Source organism: Nicotiana sylvestris, chromosome 9 (assembly GCF_000393655.2).
Source record: "Nicotiana sylvestris chromosome 9, ASM39365v2, whole genome shotgun sequence".
Classification (NCBI taxonomy): domain Eukaryota; kingdom Viridiplantae; phylum Streptophyta; class Magnoliopsida; order Solanales; family Solanaceae; genus Nicotiana; species Nicotiana sylvestris.
The window spans coordinates 106,326,280-106,336,648 of NC_091065.1; positions in this window are offsets into that span (position 1 = coordinate 106,326,280).

Genomic DNA, 10,369 nt, shown 5'->3' on the forward strand with positions numbered 1-10,369 from the left:
CTTAATGAGCCTCAGGGCCATACCAAGAATCTAAGGATTCCTTCTAACTCAAAAACCAGTTCATCTGGCTAAAATCAAGGCAAAAAAAATGCAGAAGAAATGAAACCGCGAGGCTTTTCTTTTATACATACATGCGGGAAAATACAAGCTCCATTTACGACATACTTCGAAAGTACTATGTATAGAATCAGAAAAGAAAATCTACGTCCCCCTTGGGGACTATGGCCCGTCGGCCTCATCCTCGCTATCCTCGGCATCGGACAGAAGTGACTTAGTGCCACGTTTGTCTGCCTTCGCCCGTTTCACCTCTTCTGAGAGGTCAAAGCCCCTAGCATGAATCTCCTCGAAGGTTTTCCCTTCGAGACTTACACCGAGCATATTCCTTGATCCTGCTCTCGCAGTCAAGAGTCCTTCTCAGCCCAGCTTGGGCAACGACAACGTTCTTCAAATAAACCGCCACTTTCTGGTCAGCCTTAGTTCGGCTCATTACATCTTGAGCCCGAGCATCCACAACCTCGGCCTTTATCTTTAAGAGCTCATACTCGAGCTTCATAATCATATATGTTCAAACCAAGCTATTATCACGAGCTAAGAAAAGTTGAACCTCAAAGGCGGAAGCTTTAGCCAGAGCACCCTTCTCCATCGAAGCCTGAGCGTCCGCCTGAGACTTTAACTCGTCATACTCGCGCTTGGCTCGGCCAATCTCGTCCCGAAGGCGCTCCAAGTCCTCTGTCTTTTTCTCCAACTGAAATAAATGAAACATTAGCCTCATGAGCTAGAAGGAGGAACACACACTCACTCGGAACAAACACTACCTGCTCCTTTAAGGAGCTCTAATAATTCAAGCTCCGACTCACCTCATGTCGTAAATGTGCCAACTCGACTTCCCTTTCATCGCAAAGGAGCCTAGGGGATTTCTCTTCATCCAGAGCTTTCTACAGCCTGGCCTCAAGGTGAACCAGCTCGGACTTAAGCTTGTCGAAGGCCTGCAAAAGAGAACTCAACAAGGAAGGGAAGGCGCGAAACTCGAAAGGCCTGTGCCAAAACACACCACAGAGTGAAGCCGCTGGGCTTCCTCAAAGATCGAGCGCACATCTGCTAACCTAGCTCCCTCAGCTCCGAAAGAGTCGACCCCGGTCGAGGCACGATCGCTCCGTGCATACGACCCCAGGTTTCGAGTGCCCCTCGAAGTACCTTCGATAGAAAAAGATGACGGCAACCGAGGAGAGACCGCCTTTCCAAAACCAGGAATCATGGGCACGACAGGCTCAGTCAATACTTCCACTCTGGGCCCCTGGTCCAGGTCCGCCTTGTTTTGAGCATCGTCACCCTGCAGAGGCATCTCTCGCTTATTGTTATCATTCTTTAGATCGGAAGTTAGCAATCTTCCTCCCTCTCCTAAAGGGCACGACCTTGCTTTGAGGGACTCCCCAATGCCTACGATGACAGAGTTAGTATATAGAAAGAAAAGACGCCATTCTGAGAGCTAAAAAGGGGGGAGCGAATCACAAAGCACGTACTGTGGTGCTTTGCCTCCCACCTATCCTTAGATAAAGCACGCCACTTATGCTCATTGTAAATTGAGTGGGTAGCCAACTTCCAAACCCAATCCGGCAGATCGGGAACTTCACCTAGCATGCACGAAATCGCTGTAAAAAAAGAAAAGAAGGTGCATTCACGAAGCCAACCTTCGCCATAAACAAAACTAAGAAGGCACGAGTGTACCACTTACATGTAAAATTCCATTCCTCAGGAAATGGTAGAAACTCCACTGGAATAATATCGACAGTCTGTATCCGTATGAATCGGCTCATCCACCCCGATCTCCGTCTTATTCGTCATCAACAACAAAAGGCGTAGTGGATTGGCATCGTAGGGTCAGCAGGCCTCAATAATGAAAGGGCCGATACAACCTGATGAGGTGATTAAAAGTGAATTCAAAACCTGCATCTTCCACAAAAAACCTCATCATCAATACTATCCACCAAAATAACGGGTAAATCTGTGCCAAGGTAACCTGGTACTTTTGACAAAAGTCGAGAACGACCCCATCAACGGGGCCCAGCGTGAAAAGATATGTGTACACATTCAAAAATCCATCGACATGGGTCGTGATGCCCTCATCTGGGGAAGGTATCTGCAATACTACCTTCTCCCCCATCCGCAGTCTTTTCTGACCAACCCAAGGTGTTCCTCTCCGATCGAAGAAGTAAACTTCAAGGTATTCTCCTGTTGATCCTGAGCATTTCTGACGAGAAGTTCCCTCTCGAAGCAAAATGCCCCGAGTCAGGCCCGCCTGGCATCAGCGACGCTCTACCAACGAGGCGAGAACCGGAGGCGGAACTCTCTCCTCCCTGCCGAATGTGAGCACCTAATTTTTGACCACTCTTGAATTTTTCTCAATTCCCTCACGTTATTTAGAACATACCTTACCACCAACACAATTATTCCCTTAGATACTTTACACTAAGCATACACTCATTTTCCACTCACAAAATTATTTCCTACTCCACTCTCCTTTATCCCCAACTCTTTGTCCCCACTCCATTCTCTTTTGTCCTCAACTTTTCCTTGTCCCCTCTCACTTTATCCCTTTTCCCCAACTCCCCCACATTACACTCACAACACACACCTCACGATTCCTCTTACCTTCTCACTCTTACTCTTTACAACTCATACTGACACTCTTTCTTATTTCATATAAACAGACACACACACGGAAAAAGGGGGGGGGACAACATCAATGAGTTTAGAGCACCTAGATAAGACTTTGAAAAGAATTGTTAGCAAGAGATTTTTAGAGAAGAAAGAGTTTCAGTACTTTTGTGTTTGGTTTAAAATATACTGCTGTCCCTCAGTTCATTTAGATGTTTTTGAGTTGATTTCTGTTGTCGCTGGTTTAACGTGAGCTGGGTTGATAGTTTCTGTATAAATTTGGAGTCCGTTGTGCTGCATGTTGCTCACTTCTCTGCTATCTAGGTATTTATCTCAACTATGTAGTACTCAAATTACTCTGAATTTGATGTAATAAAGTTCAAAGTTTTAACTTGAGCTCTTTGTTAATTGCAAATACATATTTTCTAGTTTATGAAATGGCCAGTACGCTTGTTTGTGAATAAATGCTGGCTATGTCAAGAAATGCTTTAGTTTTCAATTTTGACATGCGGTTTGAATTCCGAAATATGTCTACTTGGCTACAAGTTGCAACAAAGTAACATTAGTTTAATTTATCTTTTTTTAGAATTGGTGTTGGAAGTACGTTTCTTATATTGAAAGTTAAAAGAAGTGTATGTTAACAATATTTTCATTCCAGGAATATATTTAAAAGAAAGTTTATTTCATATGTAGTTCCTTTTATTATTTATTTTTATTAAGTGTTTATGTTGTTATTGTACCTTTAGTCATTGTGATGAGTGGGCATAAATCAGTAAACTAATTAGGAGTCAAATAATAAATAAAACTGAATAAAGATAAAGGGGTGTGGGAAAAGGCTGAACGTTTCAGCAAACAAAGAATTTGAGCCAAAAACTCAATTCTTTAGGCCCAATGCAAAGCTAAGCTAGGTCGCCCATTTTTTTTCTCTTTCTTCTAAGAAATAAATAAATAATTGTCCCATCTTCTAAAATCCTTAAGTTGGCCCATTTCTCCTTTAACAAGAAGTTGACCTATTTCTTTAAAATAGATTGAGTTGGTCCAACATTTATTTGCATAATTTTACCAACAATAAGACTAGAAAATAGTAATAAAAATCAGATTTTCGTTACTAATTAATTAGCACATTTTCTTTTCATTAATTAGTTGAACTACTAGGCAACTAGTAGGCGCGCTCTAACTTTTTCATTCACAGACTCGCTTGCGTAGCGTGATAATTTTTCTTAGTTAAATTTCTCAAAATGTATTTAATTCTTCCAAAAATAAAAAAAAAAAATTAATAACGTAGTAATATATTTTTGTCATGACTGCAGATTCGCTTGCGTAGTGCTGTTATGATAAAATTAATAAAATTCGTCTCGGTCGCACATTCGCTTGCGTGGTGCGGTTAGGACAATTTGATATTATTCAAATCACTCTTCAACAATTTTAATAAATAAAAGTGGATAGATAAAATATTGAAAACCAAATAAATTACAGTTTATCCAAAATTAATTTAAGCTAAATGTGATCAATAAAACGACCGTGCTAGAACCACGGGACTCGGGAATGCCTTACACCTTCTCTCCGGTCAATAGAATTCCTTATCCGAACTTTGTTTTTACAGACCGATAAAAAATAGAGTCAAACCTTCCTTTGACTAGGTATTCAAATAAAAGGTGACTTGGAACACCTAAAAATCAATTCCAAGTGGCGACTCTGTAAATAAAATAATCCCTACTCAAGTTTGTCACTTTAATTGGAAAAACTCTTTAACCCACAATCCATAACACACATTATCTTTTGGAGGGGTAAAAAGGGGTGTGACACCGAACAGATCCTGATGTAGCAGTCATGACTATGGCAAAATTAGAGAACTGGAGTAGGAATTTGGGCAAGAGCGTTAATACTAAAATAATGGAAGGCCTAATGCAGAAAGCGAGACTAATCACTCAGAGTGACAGAATCTCCAGAAGGGCGGAGACAACCCTATATATGGAAAAAGCAGCGACGGTCTGCCTGCCTCAAAGGCCAATTAAAAATACTGGCCGATATCACTTTGGGAAGATGTGCCGGTGGGATCGCCTCGGTCACTTTGTAGCCGTGTCGTATATTTAACGTCACCATGTGATGTTTTGGGATCGGAGACCCCCGCACCAACCAAGTCCCGAGATGCTACCCGATCTCGAGGACGTCCATCAAAAAGAAGTTAGGCTCCAGGAAGCCATTGGCATCATTACAAGTCCCGAGATGGTTCCCGAGATAGTTCCCGATCTCGAGGACGTCCATCAAAAAGAAGTTAGGCTCTAGAAAGCCATTGGCATTATTGCAAGTCCAGAGATGGTACCCGATCTCGAGGACCTCTATAAAAAAGAAGTTAGGCTTCAGGAAGCCATTGGCATCATTGCAAGTCTCGAGATGGTACCCCAATCTCGAGGACCTCCACCAAAAAGAAGACAGGCTCCAAGAAGCCATTAATATCACTACAAGTCCTGAGATGGTACCCGATCTCAAGGACCTCCATCCAAAGGAAGATAGGCTCCAGAAAGCCATTGCCACCATTGCAAGTCCCGAGATGGTACCCTATCTCGAGGACCTCTCTCAGGAAGAAAATGAGCTGTAAAAGGAGCCGCTCGTATATGAGCTTAACCTCGGGGTGGCATCCTACTCTGAGAATTTCAGCTATTGCGAGTACGGATCGTCTACCCGATTTTCTGGACCTCGAACTACCTAAGCTCGAGTTAACTACCGCTCAAAAGCTACCGATAAAGCCTTAGCGCTATCTTTCGTCTTCAAATCAAGCTATCTTTATTCTCAGACACTCGAGCAAACCCCCCCTCGAGGGGTATCGCGGGATTTAAAAGAGCTAAGTTTCGTTTCGAGAGTTCGAAGCCTTACTTTTATTCAACTTGGAGTCAGGGGTCCCCGACGATCCAAGTTAATCGATCCAACTCGGGTTCGGCTTAAGGGACGGCAAAAGATTCCACAGGGAATCGGGTTAACCAGTCTAGAGTCGGAGAGATACTTGTACCCGGGCTCGACATTCGCACCAACCGGTAGAGCCATACATTCAGAATCTCCACAAACGCAAATAAAAGGAAACATAGCATGAATCAAAGGCAAATTGAAGAAAAATCTTTGTATTCATAAGCACTTGATTACAAAGGCCCACGAAGGGCCCTTACATATGATTACAAAAGCCCACGCAGGGTCCTTACACAAAAACAAAGAAGCAGAAAGGTACATATATAAGAAAAGTGGGAAGAGTCTAATCTATTCTCGAGGGTACATCCTCGACGGCAGTATCTTCGAGCGCCATCTCCTCGGGGGTCTTGTCTCGGTCTTCCAAAACGGTATCTCCAAGGGAGAAGATGAAGAAGAAGAAAGTGGGAAGATGGAAAAGAGGAAAGTGAAGAAGTAGAAAGGGATGAAAAAATGCCATAGCCCACCAAAGAGCAAAGGCTTTCACCAGGCCAGGAAGATCACGGCCCGGTAGAAGACTTGGAGGGCTTCGGCCTCACTTGCACGACTACTTTGAGTCTACTTCTTGGGACATTGTTCCGTGCAAGCTACTAGCCAAAGGTGCCACTTCACCCCACGGAAAGCAGAAGGGATGAAGTGCCACACTAGGCCGGGGTAGGAATGTGAGCAGCGGTGTATAGTCTGAACACCCTCGTGAGCAGCGGTGTAGAGTCCAAATATCTTCCCAAGTCGGAAGAGATCGGCCCCCTGTCTCATCATCTCGAGCCAACAATGACAGCAGTAATAACAATAACAATAACAACAACGACAAGTCATAGTAATCTCGCTTGGCAAGGGAAAACCCAGGAAAAAGGCCATTGCGTGGCTGAAGAAAACACCGCCATGTAACCTTAGGGCCGCGGGCCTTAAACATAAGGGATAATGACGGACAAGGATGAGGAGAAGATAAGGGCGAAAGGCTAATATGAGAACACTTGAATAAAGAATAGGTTCTAGAAAACTCCCATTTATAGAGAAAAAAGAGAGTAACCGGCGGGCACAATCAATATTCTTTGAAAAACGCAACCGAAGACGCCATCAATATCCTTGAAAGACGTATTAGCAGGCGCAATTAATGCATTTTTGGAACTGAATCGATGATGATATTACCGCTTTAAAGGATGAGAATCGGCAGTGCATTGAAAGGCGCTAAAAAGACAAGTCAGCGGGACGCCTCGGTTGCCACATAGGCCTATATCATGAGTATGATGTTATCAGTATAACATTATCGCAGGAAATCCGGAAAGATGGTTATCAAGGTCGTTTCTTATCATTCTACTCTAAGAAATGCGGTGACTATCTATATATACGGTAAAATCGGAGGGTCCAATTTTCCATTATTACGATGTCTCGAAGGATCAAAATCACGGTCGAGTTTCATCCCTCGAGGGCCATCGACGCTCGACCTCGAAGCGGTACGGACCGATGGTTACGGGGGGAAAGTGGGGAGTTCCCAAGGCATGAAGCTAGAGCCGACAAAGTTTGTCAGGCTAGTCTGAGCCCGCATCATGGCATTAACTAGCTGTCCCATCTCCATATCTTTGTAATAAATCTACTTGTACTATGTTGGGATTTACCCTCATATATAAATGGGATCCTTGTCATTTTGTAAACATCTGTTGCTCAATACTAAATACACAAGAACATTTTCTCTGTTCTCTAACTTATTCTCTTGATCTCATTACTTCATTTATTGTTCATATTTATTGTGTTCTAATTAAAGTTCATCATTTATTGCTTATTATTGGCCATAAAGAGCCATCATTGATTTATTTATAACTATTAGTCTCCATCGAAAACCCTCGATAGCTCCCAGCCGAGCTTCAGACTCGACCCCAAGGCCCTCGTATAGGCAAGCTCGAGGTCCCGATTGACAGCGATTCGGTTTGGTTAACATCTCGTTTCTAAGTTCTTTTCTTGATTCCAAGTACTTCGCTTAACATCTATTGTCCTAACAACTAGCATAAAAGTATATCACGTATTTTTAGAACCACTAAATTAAATTTAATTGTTATTACCATTTTCACGGTAAACAAAATATTTTATTATATTCTGATAAGTATTTTCCAAATTAAATGTAGTTTTTGTCACATCAAACACACATGCAATTGTTCTTAACTTTTGTTGGAAAAGGGTATCAAGTATGGTATTGATGATAGGCTATAATTATGTATTTTAGTCGCTTATTACACTCTAATTTACTGCACTTTAATTGAGTTTGATCTTTAATCGCTAGTGTCTTGCACTAATTGTGTGTTTTATGACTTGTAGGAGTGATTCCGAGTTATGTAGATGTTATGGAATGAATTCAATTAATTTGAAATTTTGAATTCTGAGTAAAAACCCAAATAATTAAGTTGGGATTGTGTTCGGAGATCAAAGGATGATAGTTAAGAGCGAAACGAAGAATCGAGCGGGCATACGGCGCATTGTCTAGTAAAATGCACATAACCTTTCGCTCAGAACTCCGTTTGGGCTCCACAATATATCGTTGGAAATCTATTTGAAAGGGCTACAACTTTAGTGTTTTGCATTTTTGCAAATTCCCAATACCTCAGCGCGTGGTGTGCCGCGCCTGTGGAAATTTTCTGCAGCCTATCAGAATCAGCAATCTGAGCTTTCCACTGCCGCCCCGCATTGCGCGTCGCCCTATGCGGCTCGGTAGTGCAAATTTTAGAGAGTGAGTATCCTATTTCGCGCGGGAGAAGGTATTTTCATTTGGGCCCGACCCTAGGAGCAAGGAGCCGTCGTGGAGACGGGAGATTCGACCTAAGGAAGAAAGAACACACTAGGAGCAAGGCGGAGAATTCTTCTACGAGTTTTTCACTTCCTTCTTCCTATTTTCATTATTGGTTATGAATTCTAGTATTGTGGTTATGCATACTATTATGAATAACTAATTTATTATCTAGGGTTTTGATAGAACCTGTTGAAGGATGATTTTCTCGTTATGTTAATATATATTGCCGTAGTATTATCTCTATTTGTTCAACTATATGCTTATTGCTGTTGATTGAAGAGCCCTCAATCAGATGTTCCTATTTAGTATGTATTACTCGGGAGAGAGTACATGTTTAGGTAGTTTTTGAACAACATCACTCCTGACGTATGTGAGGAATCAATAACCAAGGGTTTAAAGGTGGGATAAGGTATAACGAAACCTTGGGTGCAATCTAAGTGAGCTGTAATTAAAGCCAACTAGCGTAACTCGGGAGAGTATGTCTAGTAAATTATCGTAATTACTCAGGAGAGAATTACAACACGTAGAGCGCTCATGATCGGTAGAGAATACTTAGGCGAAATTATAGAAGACATAGCGGGAAGGATTCCGACAATTGGGGAAATCATAACTCTAGACCTCCTTAATCTTTTCTCCAACCTGTAGTATCTTTAGTGTTAATTTATTATTTTAATTTGTTTGTTAGTTTAGCTAAACACAAGAATCTTAATATCCATAAGTTAGGAATTGTTCAAGCTTGTATTCTTGGTGATAGTGAATAATTGTAGCTAAGCCTTAGTTCTTTGTGGGATTCGACTCTGGACTTGTAAACCGGATTATATTTGCAACGACCGCTTAATCCTTTTTATAATGCATAGTTGGGCGTGATCAGGTATATATGTCAGTGCTCGATTAATTACTAGATGCTAAACAGAAGATGCGACCAATTTTTTTAATAAAAAAAGTAGTATTATCTTTTCATGGTTGCCACTTGAAATCATCATAAAACAAACATGCATGAGAATTAATCAACATGAGTGATTACACTACTAGAAATTCGAAAAAAGCGACCACAAAAAGCGACCAAAGTTGGTCGCTTATAGGTCAAAAAGCGACCAAAAAGTGTCCAAACAGTCTTGGTCGCTATTTTGCTGGTCCCTTTACATTAGGGACCAAATATTCCGGGTAAACAATATACCGACCAACTTTGGTTGCTTTAATATTTTAATAATATAAATTTAGCGATCAAAGTTGGTCTCTATATTTAAATTACGTTTTTTTAAATTTATTATTAATCAAAATATAGAGACTAACTTTGGTCTGTAAACCAAATATTATATTTTAAAATCTGGAAAATAGTGACCAAAGTTGGTCGCTTGTTTTTTTAAATTTTTTTTAAAACATAAGCGACCAATTGGTCACTAATTTCAAGAATTTAATTATTTTTTAAACATAAGCGACCAAAATTGGTCGCTATTTTCCAGAAATTATTTTTTTAGAATAACGACCAAAGTTTGTCGCTTTTTAAGAAATCTGGGTTAATTAGCGACCAACCTTGGTCGCTATTGCCCAAAAATTATTTTTTTAAATAGAAAAGTGACCAATAACCGACCAAAGTTGGCCGCTTTTATGGGTATAATTTTGGCAGAAACTGCCTGTTTTGGCAGCTACACCACCTGCCAACATACCAAATCCCTATTACAAGCAACAATAACAACAATACCAACAACAACACAACAACAACAACAATACCAACAACAAAACCAACAACAACATTAAAACCAACAAAGTATAAAGTTTAATAGAACTAACACATTAAGCTAACCAAACTAAGTTAACTCTTATTACAAGCCCATTCGAAAACCGATTCTATTTGTCTAGTTCAAAGTGTATAAAAGTCAAGGAGTGTTTTGTACATCATTATCATCACTGTCTGATGAACTTTCATCACCAAGACGGTATACAGAAGGGTCTACTTGTCGAGGACTGGAAGAACGA